This window comes from Coloeus monedula (genome assembly GCF_965178545.1).
Source record: "Coloeus monedula genome assembly, chromosome: 16".
Taxonomy (NCBI): domain Eukaryota; kingdom Metazoa; phylum Chordata; class Aves; order Passeriformes; family Corvidae; genus Coloeus; species Coloeus monedula.
Window position 1 is genome coordinate 11766975 of NC_138796.1, and position 20099 is coordinate 11787073.

General features: G+C 46.2%; 1 protein-coding gene across 1 annotated transcript in view; it reads right to left on the minus strand.

Annotated features, from left to right (window-relative positions):
• ABAT (4-aminobutyrate aminotransferase) overlaps positions 1 to 18736 on the minus strand; it is a 48419-nt gene extending 29683 nt beyond the window's left edge. The window contains exon 1 of the mRNA XM_082291802.1: positions 18596 to 18736. The gene's annotated coding sequence lies outside the window, so the exon portion shown is untranslated. The remainder of the gene's footprint in view (positions 1 to 18595) is intronic.
• Between the last annotated feature and the right edge of the window lie 1363 nt (positions 18737 to 20099).

Genomic DNA, 20099 nt, shown 5'->3' on the forward strand with positions numbered 1-20099 from the left:
CCAATTTCAGACACCTGACAGGAAAGGGGATGGGAAGGACCAGCAGACCATGAAGATGTGACACCCTTCCAGAAAAAGATTCATAAGTCTACCCCACACATTTTTCCTCTACTGGCAGCTGAGCTGGAGGAGGCCATAGGTGCAGATGACTCTACAGAACTGCTATTCTGAAGTGAATGCTCAGTACTTTAATTTTCCAAATACATTTGCATAATTTTGTCTGTAATTTCTCATTACATAAAGTGTGTTTGCCACTGCATATGTTTAAGCCACAGCCACATTCTTCTAGTAAGAAAAACTATTTTCAAAGAGAAAGCTCAGTCCAGTTTATCAAGCACATGAAAAACATAATGTGCATTTTCTAAATGCATGCTGTGAAACTGGATGTATTTTTTTTTAAACAGCAGCTGCTAAATTTCTGTACCAAGTGATTACTTCTGACAGATAAAACTAGTTACTAGGGACAAGTCATTCAGCAGCAGCAGTCTACTGTGAACATAGAAAGAAGCATTGTTTCCATGAGCGAACATGATTGTGGTTTTTTTTGGGGGGGAAACCCTGGAAAAAATTTTAAAAAGAGGGGGCTCAATCCAGATATAAGAGTGAAAATAGACAAACTGGGAGTTCGTGCACCAATCTCACTCCCTAGCAGAGAAGCTAATGCAGCATGACATCCGTGTGCCAGACTGCAGCTCACAGAACCTGCCCTGGAAAACATCCTCTGGGGAGGTGCAAAGGTAAAGGCAAAACTGATACCCAGTGGGGTGGGAGGAGAAGCCAGCTCTGCAGGTTTGGGAGGAGAAGTCAGCTCTGCAAATCTGCGTCTCCTTCTTGCAACTCTGACAAAGACACAGAAACCTGTTTGAAATTCATGGGGGCACATTCATCGGTCCCTCAGCTGCTCCAAACCCATTTAACCAGGAACAATTACATGGTTTAGAAACAGCAGCACAAGCTGCACTGGTCAATTACTTCACAAGGCTTCCAAAAAGTGGATTTGAGGAGCTGGGGAGCAGGGACCTAAAGGCAAATTCATTCCTTTTTTTACTGGTTTCCTTTGCTTGACTTTTCCAGGCTGCACAGCAAGGGTATAGTCATGCTAAGTGCTAATTGTTGTGAAATTTAAAGCATCTCTGACTATCTCTTAGTCCTGTTGCTTGGATCCGTGTGCAGGTGAACCCAGCCCAAGGCTCACTCACACTGTGAGCTGCACAGGGGCTGCTGGTGGGTGCAGAGGCTGCAGCAGCCCTGCTGCTCTCTAGGAGCCCAGGCAGCATCAGCATTGTGCCTGAATGCCAACCCTCCCTTCCCACAGCCAGCCTGCCCGGGCATCCCTCAGGTGAGCTGGCACAGATGGGATGCAAGGAGGGAGTCCCTCCAAGAGGCAAAAAGGCTCTTTATTTTACAGCTCAGTGTGCTTTGACACTGCTCTTTCTGCATCTGCCTTTTAACAGTGAAGGAACTGCAAACTGGGAAGCCAAGTCAGCTGTGGTTCCTGACACTAAAAACGACAACATTGAAAAGTCAGGCAGGACCCAGGTCCATCTTGGAGTTGTTAATGGGGCACAAGTCTCCTGGCTTGTAGTGTTCATGAACAAGCATCTTTAACAATATCAGTGATTTAGCTCAGGTATTTTACTCCTGTAAACAGCTCAAGGAGATCCCAGAGTCTGGAATAGCCCCACAAATTCACAAAGAAACGTTAAGTATGGGCAAGGTAGAAGACAGTCAAGGCTGACATCCGTTAAACATAATCATGTCCTTCCTTAGTCTGCATTTGAGGAAGAATCAGGTAATGTAATGTCATCATGGTATCTGCATAAAAAGATCCAATGAACGCAGCACTAGCTGTTTGAAAATGCACAGCTCCCCCTCCTTTGGGGAGACAAGGAATGTCCACACCCAGCAGATCAAAGCAAAGCAACTGAATGAATTCACCAGTTATTGACAGAGCACGGGCTGATGTTAGAAATCCTGACTTGCTGCTTTAGCCACATAAATGTAGTAAACAACAATGTAAATAAAGAGGCCTGGCAGCATGTTGATGTATGTAACTGCAGTTCACTTGGTCCCAGGAGCAGAGTTAAGAGCTCAGTATAGACTATGGAATTATGAAAGCCTGAGTGTACACAATGAAATCAACAGGTCCTTTTACTTCAACAGGGGTTTTATCCCAAAGTATAGTTCTGAAACAAATTTGAATTAGCTTACAGAAGCATTTGGAGAAGTCTGTAAGAGTAACACCAAGAACTTAGAAATTCAGTCATAGCTAGGCTAAAGTTATCTCAAATGAAATAGAATAGAATTGAATAGAAAAGTCCTGTTAAGAGGTTGAAAGAAGATTTACATCTAGTGTTCATAAAAGCCTGGCATTAAGATTTTTTCATCACGTGTCTATACAAACCCAGCACAAAACAGAGCTGGAAGCCTCAGCTTCAAGAAGAACAGTACCTGGCAGCATCTTCATGAGAGGGCACAGCAAAGAACAAGAAGCTGCTCATCCCTTGGTCAACCAAAGGCCACAGCCTCGTACTCCAGAAGTGATGGTGGTTCCAGGCACCCCACACAGCAGGATCAGGACAGAGACTGACATCCTGAAAGAGGTGTGATGGGTCTGCAGGACCCAGCCAAAAGAGACCCCTGAGCACTTTGAAGCTCAACACTTATGTGGCCCAATTTTATGGGCAGCAGCTGAGAAAGAGCAAAGTATGGCTCTCCCCAAGGCCTGGCAAGCCTGTGCCTGCAGAGCTCACCAAGGCACTTCCTACCAGGAACACCAGCAACAGAACACTGACCTGCAAGTGGAAACGTCTATCTACCACCTAAATGGATTTTGCCAAAAACCACAAAAGCTGACAGGCTGTTTATGCCTCTAATAATCTTAATGGCTTTGTGTAGAACAGTATGTAATTGAAAACTCCATGATTGTACTTAAGTTGTCAAGGACACAGTTGTCATAGTTACAAGTAAAGCTCAAGTGTTGGTTATTCAGGGTTGCCTATTTATTTTTTGACACCAACAGCGTTGGACAGTCCCACAAGTCTTCAGGAGAATAGAAATGGAGAGACTGGTTTTGTCCTTCACGTCTTGACAAAACAGTAAATACTGCACACAAAAGCATAATAAACTGGTTTTTTGCACAGCTCCCTTCTCTCCCTCCACATGCAGCTGGCATTCAAGTCTGTCTGTTGTGAGCACTGCAGCAAAAGCACAAACCAAGCTTCACTGCACAAGATGAAAACCTCATACCTACAGCTTGGAAGTATTGTCCAGTACCCATGAGGACATGACAATCCCTACCTCCTTCATGGGACCTGCACTCCGGTCAGGGCTGAACCAGCAGTAAAGCCAGAACAGGTTCAGTCCTTCCATCAAGTTTTAAAACTCATTTACAGTCAAAAGTCACACTACACTCATGTCCAGGTTCTCCTTCTCAAGTGCCCTCTAAGCAGGGTTTGGTGGCTGGATATGAACATATGATTTTCTTTTTTCTTAAAATAAAATATTTCTGCCCTTGTCTCTGTTCACCCTCTCTTCAAAAAATATTGGGCCAAGGAAGGACTCCCAGTTCCTAAACCAATAAATAAGAACAGGTAGCAATGTTGCGATTATGGCACACTAGGATTCAGTTGACCCACTAAACTTTTGAGCAGCTCATTTTTGATCCAAGAACTATTGGCACAGCTAAAGTGGGATGAGATGTGCCTATACCTTCCCTGTGAAAGAAGTACATTGTCTCAGGAAAAGAAAAAATGGGATTGAAAAAGCATCTGCTAGAAATTGGGCAAGTTCCAGATGCAAAGCCAACAATAACTACATAAATGGCATAATGATACATAAATGCTGATTAAAAACAAGCACAACTAAACTTATATTAGCTGAAAAATTCTAAATTTTTTTAGTAATTCCCCCTGAAAAAACCTGCACTTTGATATTTCAGTGAACTTTACCAGTGAGGTACATATAAAAACATCTCTTCAAGCCTGCATGTTTTAAATCCATTATTTTAAATGCAGATGGCAAAAACATATCGAAACCATTCCTGTTCATTTCCATATATTTCCCAGACCAAAACAGCCCAGCTCACAATGGATTAAACAAATTATGGCACAGTCATGCTTTTCAGATTAGTTGCTCCACAAGCATTTTGTAGTTTTGAAAAAATTAAAGTATTGCCTTCAAAGTAATACCTTCAAGTGGCATTTCCAAGGAAATTCAGTTATATTCCTTGTAAGATTTTATTCCTAGCATCTTACTGCTGCCTCCTCAGAGATCAGGAGAATAGATAAATAGCATAAAAGCACAATTTATTTTTCTGTGTCCTAAGGCATAAAACAGCTCACTTGGAGACAGCCCGCACCAAACCAAGGGAAATGTCTTAAGCCAGGGCGAGAGCTCTGCTTTCTCAAGGTGACCCCCATTCCAGCTGAGGACATGGAAAAGCAGAGCCATGCGGGGTCCAGAAAACAAACCAGGAGCAGGATCCCTGAGCATCCATGGCAGGGACACCGTAACAACACGCACACACCTGCTCAAACACAAATTCCCACATTCCCCTCTGGACACAGCGTGGCCGGACTCTGAGCCCACCCCATTGCCCGCGGGCACACGGCAAAGGCACTTACAGGACTCGGATGCAAACTCCAGCACGCAGCCAGCTCCTGGGTTGGAAGTGCTGCTCCCAAACTGCCCACAGCCAGCTCCTGGGTTGGAAGTGCTGCTCCCAAACTGCCCACAGCCAGCTCCTGGGTTGGAAGTGCTGCTCCCCGCTTCACTCCCTGCTTGTCTTCAGCGCAGGCTGCTGCCGGCTGCGCTGGTGAGGAATGCCATTGCTGCCACCTCCTTCCAGCAGCCGCGCAGCGGGGACAGGCATCACCCAGAGGAAGCCCTGAGCTGCAGCCCCGCAGCTCAGCTGGGGGGATGCCCCAGTTAATGAAGGTTAATGGAACCAGCTCCTGGCAGCTACAGCCCGCGCTCAGCCAAAGCCAGCAGAGAGGAACACCCGACTCGCCTCAACCCCGAGAGCATCTGGCTCTGGAATGTGGGCGTCCGAGTTCATCCAAAAGCCTCCTCGGCAGCTCTCTGGAAACAAATTCCGAGATGCAGAGCCAGACTGCGTTAAGGTTTGAAATGGCTCCTTAGTTTTCAACAACTGTGGAAGTTGAAGAACAGGTTTTGTCTCTAAACCCCGTATTTTCACTCTGGTTTGCAAATATCCTCAAGGTGACACCCAGGCACAGGACTGTCACAGAATAACCTTGGTTTGGTTCATTCCCTTCAGGTGGTGCGCAGGCAGCACGACAGCCAGCACGCATCCCAGCCGCACCTCCCGCTGCGCACTGCTCCTGACGGGAACGGGGGAGATGTGGATACCCACAAAACACCAGCAGCGTCCCTTCAGACACAGGGATGCAGGGAAAAGCAGCACAGGGTGCCATGGCCGCGGCTGGGCTGCCATCGCCAGGTTGCCATGGTACCGGGGGGCAAGAGGGAAGATGCGCCAGAACGCAGAGAGGCTAAGCCGCTTCAGATTTAAATCCCTGTGACAGCATTTCGGCCGAGCCACTGCACGGTTGCTGTGGCAACCGACTAGCGAAAAATCACAGAGGAAATCTGTAATTATTACAAGCGAGGTGGTGACTTACCCACTTCAGTAATCAGGGCATTAAAACGAGCAGAGGAGGGGGAGCCTGTGCTCCCCAGCAGGCAGGGCTGCAGTGCAGCAGGGCGCCAGGTGTGAGCTGAGCTGGGGGTCCCGCTTCAGGCTCTGCAGGCTCCAGCTGTCGGATGCAAGACTTGGGCAGGATGCTTCCTAAGCAGAGGGTTTGGACTGAGGCGCTGCACCCTGTCTGCAAGGGGGGAGATGAGGGAGTAGCCAGAGCCAGCCCCAGACTTGTGCTGCTGGTTCAGCACGAGCAGAGTCGGGTGCAAGGAAGGGCCCAAGGCAGACAGAGGCAAGGACAGATATCAGCAGCAAGGGACAAAGACGGAAGATGCAATGCTTACAGGAAACAGATAAGGCTCCTGGCAAACGTCACTCCAGTTTGTGCTGCTCCTGCAGCACCACACTTCCTTCTTCCCCTTCACTCAGAGCAGCCACAGCAGCAGTGTTGGTTCGGCTGGGGAGGGTGGTGTGATGATCACTGTGCTAACACAGGAACAACGAGGGACAAAGTCATTCAGGCAGACTAGGTACACTCTGCAGTGTGTCCATTGTAACACTACCAGGTCATTTACACACCAACAGATGCCACACCAGCATCCACACAACCCATTTACACCCGTTGCAGGAGTAAAAGTTTTAAAGCCACCATGTTGTTTTCCAGAGCTTTTCTACCCAAAATGGACAATTGATCAGCATCCAGACAAACTGCCAATCAAAATGCCACTAACACCAACAAGGAAGAGAATCAGATGTGGTTAATCCTGTTCTGGTTCCCTTCTCCCTTTGCTGGAGACTGTAGCCTGGGATCTCATGTGAGTACTGTGAGCAGCTGCCAAGAAAGGAGCCCAGACTGCAGTTATTTGTCACATCCCACAACAGGCAGTTGATTTGATCCAAAATAAGAACCAAAACTGATCCCCCACCTTCTTCATAATTTAAAATCTGTTATTAATTACATACACAGACTGTAAACAACATATTTAAGCTGGCCTGTCCTGTTTACCAGTCATTAGAACAAACTGCTGGCTTTAAACTGAACCTGTTAACCAGATAATCTACCACAGAAAGTGCCATAATACTATTCAGACAGAAGGTTAATGCAGGGACACGTGACAAAGCAGAGGGGGAAGGACTGAGAAAAGCTGTAGGTGCTTACACTCGCCCTGTACGAAACACTGAATTCAAGAGCAATTCCTTGTGTCAGTGATTCATTACTACACTTATTCAGTGAATAATCAGGATTACAGCTCCTAAGGAAGACTGAGGTTCTTGTGCCTCTGCTGTGTGTTGCCTTGGATAATGTGAGGCTAAACTCATTAAACAAAATCATGCAGGACAAAAAGTACTTCGTGCTGCCAAGTTATATGGCAACATCATCTAGAGACTCCAGTCAGCACCGTGCCCCCATCGTGCTGAGTCACGTTGTGTCAAACTGCTTGGAAACCCATCCTGCAGAGAGACAATAATTCCATTGTGGACTTTTATTTATCGTGGATTTTTTTTGCTTTAACCCTTGCATCAAATGGCTGATTAATACCAAACTACCACTTCCTGGGTAGAGCCTAAATTCTCGTTGTTCTGTATGGCTGCTTTCATCCCTCCATACCCACAATGGCCCTGCCTGGCAGGTTGGATGCACAAAGAGGATGACAATGACCATATAAATCCTGTTGCAGGGCAAAAAACTTAGAAGTCCCATGTCAGTGATTTGAAGCAACTATAACTACTAAAACTTTATTTAATATGTATTAAAAATGTGCAGTTCACAAAAGTGGGAGCTGTAACAAAAACCCCATGGACTTGCATTTGATTTAATGAAGAGAACAGTGGTAATGAAACAGTAATTTGAACAGTCTGTCATTGGAAAGGATGTGGCCAACCACCTGCAGTAAGTTCACGTTCTGCTCTGATTTGCAGTTGTCAAAGGAAGACTCACTCATTACACAATCCTTCACTGTTGAAAAGTAATCTCCAGCTTCAGTAGAACCAACTGTTAATGTATTTCTCTGTATCAATGCTACAAACATTCTTCTGACATACAAGATGATGATACAAGGCAAAATGGGGATCAGATTCCGGCCAGGCCACAACACCAAGTAAAAGCACATGGTTAGTATCAAAGATAATTTGTTTTTATGGAAAATATTGTAAGGTTTACTATGATATCAACGTATTTCACTGCAAATGATGGCAAATTCCTCCAGAAGCACCAAGTCCTAGTCCTCCTTCAAAAAACAGAGTTGCCACAAGACTCAGCAGCAGGGTCTCAGGACCCCAAACATGCATGAAGAGGGAAACCAATGCCTCTCTTAAGGGCTTGTTGTGTTTGGAGAAGGAATAAAGCACAAGCTGGAGTGTCATATCAACTTTTAGGTACTGTGAGCAGTAATCACTAGGTTCACCTTAAAATATATTAAGAAGTATTTCAATGCAGTTGGAAGCAAACAAAGTAAGACTATATAAATGTTGACCCCAACTTAATTACAAAAATCTGAGCAAACAATTTGCAGACAGTAGGATAAAGATCTTATTTAGTCAAAGAAGATTACCATGAAGGGCAAAATAAAATAAAAGGACAACTGCTTTGTGGGAAAGCAAGCACACTGCAGCTTTCCAACCTGTGGCTGGCCAGAAGGCTGCTTGCTTCCTTGCCTAGCACATCCAGTAACTTTACACTCCGTATACAGAGGCAGGCAGTTTTTCTTTTGTGAAAGAAGTTAAAAGGCTCATGAACAGAGTGGAATTCAGCACAATCAGTACCACTAACTGCAGGGATTTCATTTGCTGGGCAGATATTGAGCCTGAAAAAGTCAGAGGTTGCACATGTGCAGGGCACACCTGAACTGCACCTGCATTACTCATTAATCAGTAACAACTGTAACTCACACTGACCCAGGGACAGGAGGATCACCCCCCCTCTGTTCTTCAGATGCCAACTGCTTTAATTCCCATTAAACACGAGAACTTCACATTCAGACAGAAAGGAATAGAGGAATTAAGCACAATTACCATGAAATTCTACTATTTAAAGTCCTATTATTTCCTGTTTATTCAGGCAACAGGTAAAAAGGAACAGCAGTTGGGGAGTTTTCAAAACAGTTCAGGAAACATAGATATGTACACAGTGTTAAAAAGACTCGGTTACTAAATTCCTTGATATGTTTAGAACATTATTTTTGGGCTCCAGATGGAGAAAGAAACTAGTGCCAATCTGATTCAGCAAGATACATGTTTCTCAAGTAGTCCCTTTTACTTCACTGCACTCATTCACAAAAACTAGAGTTGTGAATGAGCCAAAGTACTCTGCTGAGTTAAAGGCAAGGTAGAAAAACTGGGAACTGGAAGACTCTCTGGTGATCAAAACCTGAAAGTTACCCACTAGGGAAAAATCCACAAGGCTCCTGCATAAACTGTGCTTATTTACTCCTTATATATTGCCTGTTTAACCAAACTAACGAATCTGCTGCATCACAGCATTTCACACAGATACTAAACATCTGGATACAAATTGAGGAGATAAACTGGACCTTACTAAGTGTGCTAATGGCTAAACTCACTGGTAAAGGCTCATCGAAGTACATCTCTACTGCACCCTCAACTCTCATGGTAACTCTGACAGCCACACAAGAAACAGGGCTCTGCTCTTCAGTCTGGTACCTCCATGTGGAGATTTTATGCACCACATTTTGGTAGTTAAAAAGTGTTGACCAGTTTTAGGAAAACTTCTAAATTTGGAAAAATCTTTACAGAAGTTCTAATACAAGTTGAGCACGTCCAGCTTACTCGCTGGGGTCAGAGAAGAGGGTCCTGGAACCAAGAAACTGATGAAGGATGCCTTTTATAACTGTGATGTTAAGAGAGGCTGCATAAACATGGGAAAACAAACCCAGGATAACTACTCCAGGATGAGTACAATCAGTGTGGAATAATGAGCTAGCAGTTAGGTTAAACAACTTATTTATTTAAAAAAAACCTTTTGTGTGAGACGTTTATCTTCCTATGGGTAGCTTATAAAAGTAAGCAGCATCACAACAATGGAACAGCAAGTGGTTCCCTTCTGAGTTCTGCCCTCACTGGTAGTTAACCTCTCTCTCTCAAGAGGGCACTGTCATAGAAGCTCAGAGAAAGAACAACAGCAAATTTCCCTTCTCCTTCATAAAATCAGGGTTTCACCAAATGGATGCAATTGCAGGATTTATCAGTAATCGGGTAATTCTTCATAGAAGATACATCATGTGCTTTGTGAGTGTCAGTATCATCTTAAGCTGCCCCTTTTCCCTCTTTGCTGTTAACTAGTGACAGTACATAAAAGATATTTAGAGGTTGGAGTTTCGCAAGATGAGAGGAATGTGGCTGCAAGCCTGCTAATCTTGCTCACCAGACAGAGCAGAGGATCAGTTATGCAAGGCTGAGTGTGGATTTTGACCAGATACAACAAACAGTTCCTTTCTCCTCTCTCTTTTCCATTTGGAACAACAAAAGTGAAGCTGTGAGCCATTTCCTATCATTTATCAGATCACTCCAGAAACTAATTTTCTCTGCATATTTTCTCGGGAAAAAAAGATGCTTTATGCAAGTGTTGCATTCTGAAATGATGCAAACAGCCTTGGGTTTGTGGGGTACTAGCACCTTCTGAGCTTCTTTTCTGAAGAACCCCACTTTGTTTTAGCTCTCCTGTCACCTGCTTCCATCACTCAGTCTCCAATCCACACCAGAGAGATTCCTAATTTGGGGAAGAAAAATCACCAAACCCTTCTTGGTGTCCAGTGGAGTCACAAGTTCGGCTCAGAGCAAACCAGGTACACCAGGGAAAGGAAACATTCATGCAGTGTGAGGAACAAGAAGTCCACCCTGAGGAGCCACCACACTTGACTCCCTGTTGAAACATCACCTACCCATGGAACCCATGTCCATAGTCAGTCCTACCATTTTGGTTGAACCAAGTCCCACTACACCAAAATCTACAGAGAAGTGAAACAACGAACTCTAAACTGATACACAATCACATAAGGGTCCAATTTTAATGAATAAATGAACAGCAGGAATCCTACAGCCTACATTACTAACAGGAAGTGTTTTCCAATCACCTTCTTGGCCAAGGGGAAAAAAAGTTACTGGTAAGAAATTAGGCAAGCAGTCTCCTGTTACTGCTAAAAGGAACTGGCATTTTGGATTTAATTATTGGAAGAAGAAAAGCACAAGATTTGTCAGTCATAGTTACTGCAATGCACAGACTGTTGCTGCAATCAGTAAAGTCCTTCCCAGTCAAAGGCCCCATAACATGAATCCAGCCCCTAGTACCGCTTGTCATTGTCTCCACTTGCCTCTACTCCCTCCCCTTGTAACACTAACCAGCCCTTTCTATGTTTTGCTTCAGCTGCTTTTCACAACAGCCAAGGCAGAAGCATCATGCTCCAGCAGCCCCTTCCAACACCCGCTGCCCAAAGCACGGAACAAAGGAAGATTTGCTCCCCTGTATATCCATTACCTGGTAAAACCGCCCTGCAAACAAGGAATGTGGAGTTCATCTGAGCCCAGCTCATCCTCTGCTTTCCTACCTCCACCAGCACACTCTGATTGTGTAATCCTATTTCTCTCTCCAGGAAGCTGCATTGCAGCAATAGCTGTGGAGCAAAAAACAAGGCTTGCTTTATACTGGAACTGAGAGGGGAGAACACGACAGTGAATGGCAGCTCAGTCCATACTGGGTAAATCCCATCCCTCACACCTGCAGCTCAGTCCATACAGGTAAATCCCATCCCTCACACCTGCAGCTCGGTCCATACAGGTAAATCCCATCCCTCACACCTGCAGCTCGGTCCATACAGGTAAATCCCATCCCTCACACCTGCCATGGGGGCCCATCAGTGTCAGTGTGCTCAGCTTTGCCTGAAGTGATGCAGCTGTTAAGGATGGAGAAGTCATGGCTTGTAGCCTGCCCACAGCACCCTGTGGCAGGATTACCCTCTGGCCTGTTGCTGTGAAGGAAGCATCATGCCTGAAATCTGTCCAGAGCAGTTTGGTTTGGTTTCTAACAGCTTTTCTACCTGTCATGTTCTCCAATTCCCACCAAGGCAATCATTTATATGATCAGATATATACAGTGAGAGCTGTTAAAAATGCTTCAATACAAACTTACTACCTCCATCCTGCTCCCAGTGCCCTAATTTTTTTTGGTGAACATCACAACATCAATATGAAGCAAGCACCTTGCAAAAAATGTGTAATTCATGACAGATGTGGAAAGAGAGTTAACAGAGAAGAACAAGATGGCTGGTTCCCATTATTTGAGAAGGACTGACACACAAATTGGGAGGAAACATAATACAAACAGAAAATATTACTGCATCAAGTTTATTTAAAATACTTAATCTTCATGATATTTATGTCACTTAAGTACTTTTCTGTATTATTGCCAGACCAATTAAAAACATATGAGTTTATTTCAGTTGTGTTTGCTGTCAAGAGATGCTGCCAAGAACCTCTGCAAACTTCATCTTTCACTGAAAGAGGAAGCCAAAATTGGCATGCTGTGGTGATGTTCAAAGTCTTTAATCAACATTGAGCCTGATGAGTTACAAATACAAATGAGGGATATTATTCTTTCCTTTCCCTGCAAACTGATTTTTTTTTTCCTGTTTTCCTCAGTGGCTTCTGAAGCCTGTATTCTTGCCCTACCTTATTCAGAAAGGAAGAGGCCTGGAAGGACAAGAGGTGACATGTCTTGTGAAAAAAAAAAAATCTGTAGGATTGTTCATTTGCTAGGGAGGAAAGAGGAAGAGGTGATTTAACATTGAGAGCACAGGCAATGAACCCAGCATGAAATCAGCCAGCACTGGGGAAGAAATTTCCATGAGGAACTTGCTGCCCTGTGCTTTGCCTAGTGCAAGGCTTACAGATGGAATCTGGATGCTTTAAAATTGAGCCAAACATCAAAAATAGGACACCATGAAAACATCATCACTAATTTATGTGTTTTCCTAACACCCACTGTTCCATTCTGTGAGAAACCAGTGATGAAACCAAAGGTACAAGGGGAGGGAAAAAAAAAAAAAAAGAAAGCCCTGAATAAAACCCAATACCCCAACAACAACTAGAAAGAAAACCTCGTGCTGGCAATCCGCGCTCTTGGGTAACACATTGACACATTTCCGGTAAACATTCCACCCACAGTACTCCAGGCTGAGCTGTCCACTGACACCATGGGCAGGGCAGCACCTCTCCCACTGCTTCCCTCAGCTCACCCCGTCCCCCTGCCAGCTTCCCTTTCCACACGAGCAGCTCCTTCACCCAGCAGGACAGCGGATGTTCTGCCGTGCCTCCTGCAGAGCAGTAATGGTCTTCCAGGTAGAAGCATTTGTTTTTAGAGCTCACAGGTAGGACTAAGAGCTCTTAAAAGAAGATCTGACACACCATGAACACAAGGGCTGGGAAGCTGTGTGGGAAGAGCAGTGGAAATGGAGAGCACATCACACTGACACTGCGGGCAGGCTGAAAGACTCCAGGAGAGGAAATTGGGTGCTCGTGACATGCAGATGGCAGAAGAGATGACAGGAAATGGGCGAGAGACGCGCTGATCCTGACTCCAGGATCATCCATGCTCCCCAACACAGCCCGTACAGCTGGGACAGCAGCACGGTGTGGGGAACAGACTCTGACACGGCAACCTGAATCCAAATCTCTCCACTGACCCGGCAAAAAGCACCCTAAGGGAGTCAACACAGAATACAAAAGCACTATAAACCAAAGGAAGCACACACAGGTTTCTCCCACAACAGCAGTCCCCTCCTGAGGCAAAGGAACAGCCTTCTGCTTGGGAAGACATCTCAGGGATGCACTCCCAGAACAGCCACCCTCGTGTGGGTTCCCAGCAGCTGCCCACACCTCGGAAAAGGCACGTTGTCATATCCCAAGCAGGCCAGGGTTAAATTGGACTAGTGTATTCCAATACACTAGCCCCAAGCACGTGCCAGGTAAGGATTGCCCAATTTCTTTGGGCAATTTTTTCTGTTATCCAGCCAATTTTCAAGGTACTGGAACTATGCCAGGTTTCAAACTTCAGGCATTTTGAGGACATTGCTAAAAAATTCCTAAGTAAAACAGAATTATATATGGGTACAACAGCTGCAAAGCAATGTATATTCATTTGTAAAATTAAAACTGAACTTTGTTTGGAGACAGCAAGGGAAATTCCTTCTGGAATAAGGAATATTTTAAAATGTTTGAGATAAGGGAAAGCTGGAGACAGGTTTAGAAGTTTTTTCTGCTCTCGGAATTACAGCTACACAGCTAAAGCAGTAAGTTTGGCACTTCATCCTGTCACCTGGAGTGCATTTGAGACATACTGATTTTTTACATGAATTCTTCAGCAAGCTGCAGTACATCCCCCTGAAACACCAGAACTAGATGTTAGTGCTTAAACTGCCAAGACTTTTATAAGAGTCACAAGAAGGTAAACACTACCTGCCAACACCAAGTTGCATTTCAGGAAAAATCACAAAATCTAAATGGGAAAGTCACTAAGTCTGAAGCTTTATTGTCTTTAAAGTGCCTTGCACCTTGCCACAGAAGTTATATAGTACACTGCCTTTCAGCCAGAGCCCAAAGGAGGAGTTTGATACAATACGAGCACTCATCTACACAAATACTTTATTTCCTGCATAAAAACTGAGAGAGGTTCACTGAAATAATGGCAGAAGGCATTAAAAAGGGGAACTGTTAAATTGTGAAAAACTAAGTTCACATTTCTTCAAGCTGACAGCATTCACTTACTAAAGGCAGTACTTCTAGTTGAGTGACTTCAGTGCTTTCTCACATCAGCCAGGACAGCACAGCTTTATCATTTTATAAAAGTTACGTTCATCACTAGGGCAGACCTGTGTCCTGGACACTGCAGGTGCCCAACGCTATCCCTAAAGCACTTAGGGGATCAGCTCCTTGCTGGTGCCATAAAAGAATTCCGTGACTGTCCAGCCCTTGCTAGGACATGCATCCATTTCCTCAGCAGAATTTACGGCCATAGAAGCTGTCACACACAAAATGCAAATTACTCCAAATTCACAAACTAGGAAAAGAGAACCTAAACTTCACGCTGCAAAAAGTGGGATTACTTTTCAAAAAGAAAACCATACCCTCTGAAATTACTGTCCATGATGCAAGTAGATGTGCCTCTTATTGGACAGCAAGAGAGTCACGCTTCTTCTTCCATACAGCCAAGAGCTGCAACACATAAGCAGCTTATTACTACCTCATTCTTCTTCTGAATTTCTAACACTGGCTAAATATGGAAAAGGAAGAGTAAAATATTATGTCAAAGGAAAGACAAACAATCTAATACAAGGATGCAGTACAGAACCCTACTCCCACAGATCAGAAGAGAGCCTGAAAGCCACAGAAATAGTTTACAACAATATTCTCTGTTTTAGACACTTTGCGTGCTTTGGAAAACCCCCAGAATACTGTTATTTTTGCACAAACACCATATGGCTAAGAAAATTGCACGTTCTCTGTTTTCCTGGACCATAGCTGTCATTTCAGGCAACAGGACCATGATTTGATAAAACAGATTGCAACATTCAGAAAACCAAGAGGGGACAGAAGTGGTTTTCAAGCCACAGAACAGTGGCTGGGAAAATTATCTACTTTTAGTTGGTAGCAGCTCTGACCCCTAAGGCAACATCTTCTGTACATAAAGAAGGGAGATTTGAAAGCAGATCCATCAGGAAAAAGAATAGAGTGTTTTCAGCCTCTGGAAAGACAAATCTGTTACATAACTTTTAAAGCATATCTATCCTTCCATAGGCAATGGGCCCACAGTGATAATTATCTGTGTGGTGGATTCTTGGTCTTTAAACTTCAGTGCTCCTGATGTGTCATTTTCGCATTACTTACCTGTACTTTCACAGCTCCCTACACATCAGCACCAGCTGCTTTCCTTCTGATGGAACCCAGCTCTTTTATGCTACTTTTTCAAATGGGATAAGACACCTCACTATTTGATTCAGACTTATCACTGTGCCTGAAAAACTCTTAAGAGCTTAAAAAGAACTGCAAAAGAAGAAAAGGCCCTACTGGAAAAGTCTGCTTGAACAAAAGTCGTGCACACAGATGGACAAGTTGCAACATACAAGGAGGAATAAAAAGGTATTTGAAACCAATAATGATGAGAAAAGTCTTACATGGAATCTGAGAATTACTCAAGATCTATTCCTTTCTCCTACTTGCTCCCTCTCACAAAGGCAAAGCCAAGAACAAAGGAGATTCATCCAAGTTCAAAGAGTCCCCATTTGATTTAAAGCTCTTGGTATACAGCCAATCCAGTAAGATTTAAACATATAACTGTATCTCTTTACAACAGAGATACAACAGTGCATGCTACCCTGTTCATATTGCACATACACATAGTGCAACTAACAGCCCTCTTTTCTGAGGCACTTCCATGAGCTGTTTTCATTTGGATAAGAAAGGAAGGGAATTTAATTTGTACTTGAAACTGATAAAAAATTTTAACAGTGTTTCTGGAATGGACTCTCAATCCTAGAAGTCATGAAACAAAGCTCAGAAGCCAAGAAGCAGATCCAACTGGCCTTTGACCAGACGTGAACTCTTCCCAATCCTGTGAACCTATTAATCCCTGAATGTATGAGGCCAAGCAGTAGTGGAGGTACATCACAACATCACCTGAGCTGTTTTAATTCAGGCCCAACACTCAGAGCACAAACCCAGAGGAAGGCTCTACACCACCAAGAGCAGGAGTGGTGCCTGTACAGCTGCACTTGCACACACAGGCAGCTACAGCTGGGCTGCTGCCCATTGCACCTGTAGGGAGACAAGGCATTGGATAAACTGCTCTCAAACTTGGCTGTTAAGCACCACACCACCCAGACATGGCAAGGGGAACCACCTGGAGACGCCCAAACTGCTGGCAGAGGCAGCAAGAGCTGGTTTGAATGCACATACACATGGCTGGCAAGCATCTGAGTTCCTCCCTGCTTCTGAAGAAATCCAGATTAGGACGTTCTCCTTTCCCAATGACAGCACAGCTGCCAGCAGGACACCTACTGATTTGCTTGGTGTTTATTTGCATGCTGTGCTTGCTTACTGCCACTGGGCATAAATATCCAATTTTATCCACTTATTTGAGTTTACTTTGTATCTGGATGCACAAGACACCTCACTGTACAGTATGCCTCCAAGGCTGACATTTCTCAGAAGACTAAAGGCCTAATGAAAGACTAATAGAACAGTTTTATTGCATTTTGCCACACATATTTTACAAGTGGTCACCTTGTCTAATAACACTACACTGACTCAGGTCTCCATTTATCTGCAGATGTCTGAATCACTGTCCTCTGCACTTGAGGTTGTCCAGGAGGAACCACACACACAGACTGCAGACACAGAAGACCTGAACATAGATTTTCAGTCCAAAAAGCTACCCAGCACATAACTTGCAATAACAGCTTTCCTTCCCTGTATCTCTGTCAGCTTCCCTATCCATACAGTCAGACCAGTGATGTTTCAGGAGTGCTTTAAACACTAAGGATGAGAAGCACTACGAAATCCAGATATTATCCTTCTTTGCATATGCTGTGCACATGTATGGTGAGCTGTGATCCAGCATTTAAATCACTGACCCCTAAGTCTGCATTTGTAACTCCAGTCAGAGAAGACAAACTGCCCCCAGACACAACTTGCCCCATACTCACACTACAGAAAAAACAATTACAATAAAAAACCAATGCAACAAGAACTGAAAAACTGCCAATTAAATTTATAACACAATAACCAGGTTATAACAGGATTCAATAGGTAATTTCCTTAGTGTAGAGCTTCCAGAAGGTAACCCTACTATTACCCTCCTTTCATACCAGTTGACTTTCAACCTTTACCAAATTCCTTGCTTCAAACTGTAAGAGCAAAGACCCTTTTAAGAGCCCATACCCACCAACTGTGCCTTTGAACTGTAGGGCAAAATCCAGTATTTGTAAGCCTCAACATTCATTACTGATTACAAAATTACTTGGAAACCTCCCACAATAGTTCGGTTTCTTTGCATATCATTCCCTTCTCTATTTTATAAACAGAGATGGAGAATCACAGAGGTAAAAGCCCAGCTAGGCAAAGGCAAAGCTCTGGCTGAACAGCCCCGCGCTACTTTAAGCACACATGACGGTAAGGGAAGTGATGCTAAGCATGTATCAAACCAAAGCATGAGGTATTGGCTTGGGTTTTGCATCACCAGCACCAGCCGGAGAACAGGAAACTGAAAAGCCCAGCTGAACCTCAGCTGAAGTGCAGCACCAGGCCTCCACGAACACCATTACTCAGCTGCCTGCAACACCTCAGCCAGGGGAGCCCTCCACGCAAAGCCAGCGCCGTTCTCCCCGCGGTACGCAGCAGTTTTCTCGCGGGTTTTGTGCCCTCGCGTTCCCTTTTCCCCCCTTTTCTCGCTGCAGGTCCGTGCCGGGGCCCACCCGCCCGTCGGGGGTGCCGCTGCCGGGGCACAGAGCATCGCAAACCCGCCTCCCGGTGCGGCCGAACGGCGGGGAATGACGAACCCTCCTGCGCTCCGTGGTCCCCGGGGTCCACGGGGACGGCGCCGGGCCCCGCCGGGGTCCAGCCCCACGCTCAGCTCCGGCGGGGCAGGGTCCCCCGAGCAGCAAGGACGGCACCAGCCCCCGCAACCCCCGCCCGCCGGCAGAAGCCCCGCGGCCACGGCCCAGTGCCGCCCCGCTCCCCGCAGGGTGCGCTGGGCCGGGGACCCGGCGGAAGGGCATCAGCGAGCGGCGGGGGGGACGCGGAACTGCTCCGGCAACGTGGGCACCGCCGCCTGCGGGGATGGAGGCGGCGGGAGACGGAGCCCGCGGAGAGTCCCGCTGCCGCGCGGGAGCGGCGAAGGCAGAGGCCCCGCGCGGTTCGGGCGCTCACCGGGAAGTGCGGGGCTGCGCGTCCTGCGGCGGCCGCACCGGGTTGCGCCGGGCCGGGCTGAGCTGGGCTGCACCGGGCCGAGCTGGGCTGGGCTGCACCGGGCTGGGCTGGGCCGGCCACGCTCCCGCCGGCCCCGCCGCCACCCGGCCCCGCCGCGCCCCGCCCGCCCTGCGCCGCGCAGCCAATCAGCGCCGCCGCCCGCGGCCCCGCGCCCGCCGCGGCCAATAGGAGAGCGCGGCCGGGGCTCGCCCCCGCCGGGAGGGGCGGGGCCGGGCAGGGACCCTCAGGGACAGCGGGGACGGGCCCCGGGCCGGCGGGGCACGGGCCTCTGAGGGACGCTCCGGACTGGGGCTGCCCGCCCTCCTCCCCGCCTTCCCCGCGTCCCCCAGCTCCCTGGGCCACCGCGCCCCCTCGACAAGGGCAGCGGAGCCTGTTTCCTCCATCCATCGCGCATCCGCGAGAAGCGCAGCGGAGCCTCTTTCCTAACCGCGATTGGAATCCGTGCCTGCACTGTTACAGCTCCACGAAGACCCACTGTCCTTTCCTTATTGCCTCGTATTTACCTGCTGCCACTTGGGACATACTTAAATTTAGCAAAGGCAGCTACTGGGAAAGTGATTTGGTCTTCTAACTCTGATTAGAAATTAAAATTAAAACTAGTATAATGTCAAACTCCAAATTTAAAACTCAAATTTTCACCAACACCTAAGCCTGACTTAGCCAAAACACGTTTTTGTTGTGGATGGTAGTGGATTGAAGCAGCTCAATCCCCTAACAAGCCCTTCTGCTCCATTGCTGCTTGGTTCTGCTACAGCAGACACAATGCTGCCCTTGAAACTCCAACCCAATAATAATTATTATGTATCTCATCCCCAACAGAACCCATGGCAAGCGTGTTGAACCCCACCAGGACTCTCATCTTACAGAATTCCATGTCTCATTCACAGTCTTGGTTTTCTTCAAAACCTAAGGCCTGTCTACAGAAGGCCAACAAGCGCTTCTGAAACGAACACCTCCCTCCTCTCTCCCTGTCCAGGTGACTTCAGAGAACTCCTGCACTGCGATCCATAAGGGATGCACACTTAGTCACAAGAGAGGGGAGCTGTCAGACCCTGCTCAGTCCCCAGTTACCTCCACTGAAGGCTCCAGGGAGTATCCTGGAGCAGATATTGTGGCAGAGTAGCTGAAGGCCACTGGACAGGAGAGCTGGAGAGGACAAAAGCAAGGCAGGAACGCTGTGGGCTTGGAGTGGCCAGAGCTGTTCTTTTGAGCTGCAACACCATCAATTTGCAGATGGTGTTACAGGATCCTTCTGTCCCTGCACATACCACTTGAGGCTAGGCCATCTACGCCTCCTCATTTCCACTTACCGTGCCCAGAACCCTTATGTCTGTCAGTTTATTACAGTAAGAAAGGTTTAATGGTCCAAAAGCGCAAGAAAGGCAGCAGTTCAGCCATTCAGATGGCAGTAAGCCATTTGTATCATAAAGGATAAGGAAGCACT